Raw genomic sequence first — 6,484 nt, 5'->3', positions numbered from 1 at the left:
GAGCCCAGTTGGGACGATCGGGGATCTAGCATTTGGGGTTTATCTTCCTTTTTATTCGGTTTTGACCGTAGTCGGTCTTTGAGTGTATTTGGATGATGTATGAATTATTTATGTATTATGTGAAGTGGCGATTGTAAGCCAACTCTTTATCCCTTTGTTATTCACTACATGGGATTGTGTGAAGATTACCCCTCTTGCGACAAAACTACCATTCGGCTATGCCTCTAAGTCGTGCCCTGACACGTGGGAGATATAGACGCATTGTCGGTATTACAGAGGGGCCAAGCATTACAAACATGGGTCTCATGACCCAACATTCAGAGCATACAAACAACAGAAGCATAACATGTCTGAGTACAGACAACTACAAATGAAAAGGGCTGAGAAGCCTGACTATCTGCAAGATCCTCCCAAGGGTACAATATCATAGCTGAGGTGACAAGCTACACGTCGAAGTCCACGCGGGACTACTAGTGAGACTGAAGTCTCTCTGCAAAAACATAAATTAAGCAAACGTGAGTACAAATGTACCCAACAAGACCTACATCAGAACTAGCTACATATGCATCAGTATCAACAAAGGGGTGGTGGAGTTTAACTGTAGCAAGCTAGCTTTGACTCAGTGGCTATTCAGAACTACGTTTGCAAGTAACTCTTTTGAGGTGGCACACACGAGTCCACATATTCACCAATCAATACTATGGATCCGCTCCCATCTCCCTACAAGAACGCCATCCATAGCACTCACGCTATCTTGTGCATTTTAGAGTATCCACTTTCACTTGTCTATGAACTGTATAGGCAACCAAGTAGTCCTTTAATGCGGACGCGGCTATTCGAATAGATGATGTTAACCCTGCAAGGGTGTACTTCTTCACACACACTCTCACAACTTATCGCTGTTTACACGACATGTACTCAGCAACCTTCAAGCGAAAGCCCAGTGAGGGTGTCAGCCACAATCTGAGTAACCACACAAGTCCCTAGTCCAGGTTTATCGCCTATTAATGTTCCATCCACATGGAGTCAGGCCGAGGTTTCCACTACGGCACCGAACGATGTGTGCAGGGTTCCCGAGGCACCAAACGGGCGTCACGGTACACCATGCCATGTGCCTACCGCATCACAGCCCAACCCTAGGGTCAGCGTTGTGCACGGCCTCCAGCATACTACAAACACCAGAAACTACTTGCGACTCCTAGACAGAGGACATGGGCGATTAATAAGTAGAGAGGGTCCATTGGTTTCGGGCCCAACGCATGGTAGTAGCTGATCTTAAATCACATACACAGATCTCAGTTCCTCAGGATGGTACCAATGAAACAACCCACCATGTACTCCTACATGGCCTCTCATCGATACCTTTACCAAATCGTGTTCACACACTTAGCTCACACACAGTAGGACATGTTCATCACCATTCCCATTCATCCCCGATGAATCGAACCTGACTCAACTCTAAGCAGTAGCATGCATGATAAACAAACATGGATGAGTAGGCACATCAGGGCTCAAACAACTCCTACTCATGCTAGTGGGTTTCATCTATTTACTTTGGCAATCACAGGTCTTGCAGAGGAAAGGGGTTCAACTACCGCAACATGTAATGGTTGAATCGTTGGTGTCCTAATGCAGTAAAAGAGAGCAGAAGCGAGAGAGTGGGATTGTATCGGAATGAACAAGGGGGTTTTGCTTGCCTAGCACTTCTGAAGATAGTAAAACTCTTCATCAGTGTCATCAAACTCATCGTCGGAACTACGTCCACTGAAAGGGGACAAATACCGGCAAACATAGAAAGACCACAATCAATGCAATGCAACAATATGATGCATGAATGTGACATGGAAATATGTTGTTGGTTGAGCTAATGCAACTAGCAACAAGTTAAATGAAGTTGGTTTGAACCCTAGGTTCAAATTCACACTCCATATGTTGATATTCAAATGCCATTTAATTGATTTGACATGATCAGCAGGTTTAACTTTCTTTAACATGCATGAAAACAATACCACTGGATAGATTGGATTTTTCTGATCATTTTTCATATATAACTCTTTTCAATCTGAGTTATAGATTATTTTCTATGGTTTTTAGAAGTTTTAACTATTTTCTGGAATTTCCTGGATTATTTTTAACCCAGAAAATTGTTAACTACGTCAGCATGACGTTTGTGTGATGTCAGCAAGTCAACAGGGGTGGCCCCTGTCAAACCTGATGCTGGGGCCAACATGTCAGTGTAACAGGGCTAACTAATTAAGTTTAAATCTAAACTAAACTAATTAGTAGGACGAGCCCCACTTGTCATTGACGCAGAGTCTAAACAGTGATTTAATTAATTTTAACTAAGTTCATTAGGGCACCTGGGCCTACATGTCAGTGTCTAGTTTTAAACTAAAGAGGGTGGTTAGTGGCTCATTAAGCCGAACACGTCAGCCCACCGTAGTTAGTCGCCGGTGACCCGTGGCCACGCCGAAAGCACACCGGGAGGCCACGGGGGCGGTGGAGGAAGGCACCAGGAGGTAGCCCGCACGCCCGCGCGTCGAGCGGAGGCATCAGCAGGTCGCGGGGTGTCCGGAGTCGACGACGTCGAGCACTTGGGCGACGGCCGGAGATCAGGCGTCGGCGAAAACGATGCTACATCGAACGGTAGGAACAGCGGGTCGGGGTTTTGGGCTTCTGGCAGGGCGCTGAGCACGGTGGTATGCTCAGCCACGACGTGCGTGAGCTCTAGCCATGGCGGCGATACAGCCGGCAGCGACAGGTTCTCGAGATCGATAGAAGTGACGGCTACACGACAACGAGCATGGGGAGAGAGAGGGGCGGCGTAGAAGCTCACAGCGAAGAGGACGAGGTGGTCAGCGAGCTCGGAGACGGTCGGAGTTCAGCGAATTGAGCGACAGCGACCGGTGGGTCTGAGGTAGGAGATGAGCTCGAAGGCGTCTCTGCAGGGCATTCGGGCTCATGGGACTGGGTATAGTGGTGCGCCGCAGCGAGGCAGAGCTCGTGGGCTAGCTGGCTGGGCAAGGGGAGGTCGGTGTCCGCGGTGGTGCTCGTCGGCGTTCTCAGGTGCATCCGGGGGGAGAACGAGGGAGAGAGATAGAGGAGGGGGATGGGCGCGGGAAGAGTCGAGAGGGAGCCAGGGGGTGCGTGTCCTCATCCAGGGGTTCGGGGAGGGGGCAAACAATTAGGAGGAGGTGCGCGCGTGTGCACGCACGGTGGCCACACGCCCTCCTGCCCATTGGCAGGAGGTTAAAGACGGTGGGCACCTGGTGGGCTGGGCTAGTAGTGCCAGGCCAGGTGGGCTGCACAGTAGCTTGGCTGCAGGTGGGTCTTCTCTCTCTTTCCTTATTTCCGTTTTGTTTTCTATTTTGCTTTTTTGTTGTTATTAATTTAGTAAAATACTAAACCACTTACAAAGCTTCTGAAATTATTTGTGGGCAGAATTAGAACTATTTCCAACAGCCCCAATTTAGTTTCAGAATTATTTGGGCATTTAAAATAATTATAGCATTTAAATGCCCAAATTCAAATACTTTATGATTTAATTCAAAATTCTAGGAATGACCTAGGTATATGTTCATCATTTTTGGCAGAGGTTTTCACCTTTATCAGAAACCATGAACATTCTCAAAGGGCATTTTGGGTTCATTGAAAAAGATTTTATTTGAACCTGTTTGAATTGCATTTGTGCGAGGGTTTATCAATCCCCGTTTCAAATTTTCTTCAATTTAAACATGATGAAAGATTGCTTTGATGCAATTAGTTACAAGCAATTCTAGGGCTGTGACAACTCAACCCCACTAAACAAGAATCTCGTCCCGAGATTCAAGACATGAGGTAAGAAGTCATAGGGGTCACAAAGCTAACATAATCTTCACGATCCAGGTTGCATTTCATAAGAACATTGGTTCGATCATCATCATTGTCACGATGTCTTGCTCTGAGAACTCCATCCAACATGACGACAAGAAGAAACGGAAACTCTACAAGAATCGATCTTCTCAAAGATCGAGCAACTGACGATCAACTCACGGGATGAGACATAGAACACCTCTTGGGTTGGGATGTCCAAACACACATCGAGAGGAATGGAAGAACAGAGGACGGAGGTTCAATTTCGTAAGCAACAATTCCACACTTAGAACAGATGGTGAACGCGGTCAGAGTAGCGAGTAGTTAATTGCCATGATTCCATAATGGGGCACCTTAGGGAAAGTGACTCGTAGAATTACTCCCTTAAGTGGCAAAAATAATTACTTTTCATACAAGGATCATTGAAACTCTTCATACAAGGCTAAGGCAATTCACAATTGATCGTTTGAAGGAGTTCGAAAGAATGGCATACTCAGACTAGAATGGATGATGTGGGCTATCTTGTTGAAGACAGCGCGATGGATAATTTTGCTTATCATTGAGAAAGGATAGGGCCCAGGGTAAGCCCACTTTTGAAGATGATCCTACGCAACAATTACTGAGAGGGGCAACCCATGGAAAAATTGGCACAATGGCGGTGCAAGCTGGGAACAAAATGCAAATGTTGGGAATTTTTCAACCATCATATCTTCCTGAGATTTAGATCTGGTTGGTAACAGGATATTTCAGACATCATGTCTAGAAAAGAAAGTTTGTAACACAAACCGATGAGATGACATTGCGAGATTCTCGGGAAATGAACTACGATAGCAAGCTCCAAAACATGAGATGGTTCTGCTACACACATGTGAACACGCTGTCCCAGACAAGCATGACCACATAGTAGTCTTACAATAAAACACTACTGAGTTCTGGTTGGGAACCATCATCGAGGACATCAAAGTCCTTGTGCACTGATCGAAGAACTTCTTATCCTTGAACAAATCAATTAGTGCCTTGGTGTGCTAGGAATTACATATGGAATGAAGATGATCAGTCTATCAGACCATAGAATACTTCACACAGGCATGACTAACTTGGGATGATTCCAGAGGAAGCAAAAAAAGCTTTCTTGAATTCATGGTGGCAACTTGCACCAAATGCACATGAATTAGAGGAGGTCACTTCTTTCATCGAACATATAGTTCATGAGCTGGACATGAACATAAGGCTTATAAAAGTTTCCAACACTAACTTAGATGTTCAACATGAATCATGGACAAGATGAAAATGTTGTCAATGGGCTCAACAACAATTCATCCAGGTTTCCATATAAGTGGAATTCCACAATTCATCCAGACCCAAAAGATATAATGGTGTATGCTCGAGGAATCAACCACGAGTAAGACAACATTACGAATATCATTTCTTCTGATTTGATTTGACGATAGCCCATACTGAAATCAAAGATTGGATAAGATGATAGGTCCATTAACTGATGACGAGGGTCAATCGATGAAAATACAATCTTTCTTCAACACACATACAAGATATCCCTTAAACTGAACTAAGTCGGACAAGCCTATATCTTCCAACTCTCCAAGTTGTTGTTTAGCTCAACCAACTAGCTCAGGGGTATCCTACACAAATTCTTGGAAAAGGTGGTTTACAAGAAACCAACTTGATCACGAGCTCAACACAACGGTCAGGGGACAACCTGGTGATACTTCCGGGAAGATATCCGGAATATCTCGCACCACCTATATGTTATAACCTCGAGGACAATCTTGCTTCTTAGGGCAAGACGATATGATGAGGACATCAATACCATTGTTACACCCACAACCCCTGCTGCTGTACATACTGGACCAATTACTAGAGCTCGCGCACGCCAATTGAATTATTAGGTACTTTCATTTCTTGGTAACAATTCTAATGTTCATGAGAATATGATTATGCCTAAATTAGATAAATTTGTTTTGCTTACAAATGGAGGGCCTAGTTTGGACAAGAAAGATGAACCTTGGAGCAAGTTCAAGCATGGAGATGATGGCATGCGCGAGGGGATCAAGAACGGAGTTACAAGTGATGATTTCAAGACTTTGAAGCCACCATAAGGAGTGCATGAAGCCTTGGAAGAAATATACAAGATGCCACTTCATAAATTTTGTCCAGAGGCTATTCTAGGTGCTGCGTCACCTTATTATTGGGCCAGGCCCATGTATTTTCGAAATACTTAAGTATAGGTTGTTTTTAGAGTCCATATGTGTGGGGAAACAAGAGTTAGGGTTGGTTTCGGACCCCTCCTGCAAGGGACACGAAATTCCCCTCCTCTTCCTCCATATATACAGCCCTTAGGGCGTCGTTTAGACTTTGGGTTTTGTTTAGATTAAAGTTCTTCATAGCTGCAACTTCGCGTACTTCGTTTGTGTTCAACGACCAGACAAAGGCGTCACAGAACCCCACCTTGATCAATAAAGCTTTCATATTATATTCGCAATATCCATATTGCAATCTCAGTTTCTTGCTTGTTCTTCATTTGCCTGTAGGAAACAGACCTTCATGGTCAGGTTGATCGTGCTCCGGCGTGGTCAATAACCTCTCGGAGTTGGTTTAGCGATTGCTAAGGCGT

This window comes from Triticum urartu, chromosome 7A (genome assembly GCF_056163025.1).
Source record: "Triticum urartu cultivar PI428250 chromosome 7A, HENAU_Tu73, whole genome shotgun sequence".
NCBI classification, from domain to species: Eukaryota; Viridiplantae; Streptophyta; class Magnoliopsida; order Poales; family Poaceae; genus Triticum; species Triticum urartu.
Note: the sequence above shows the minus strand (reverse complement) of the source record.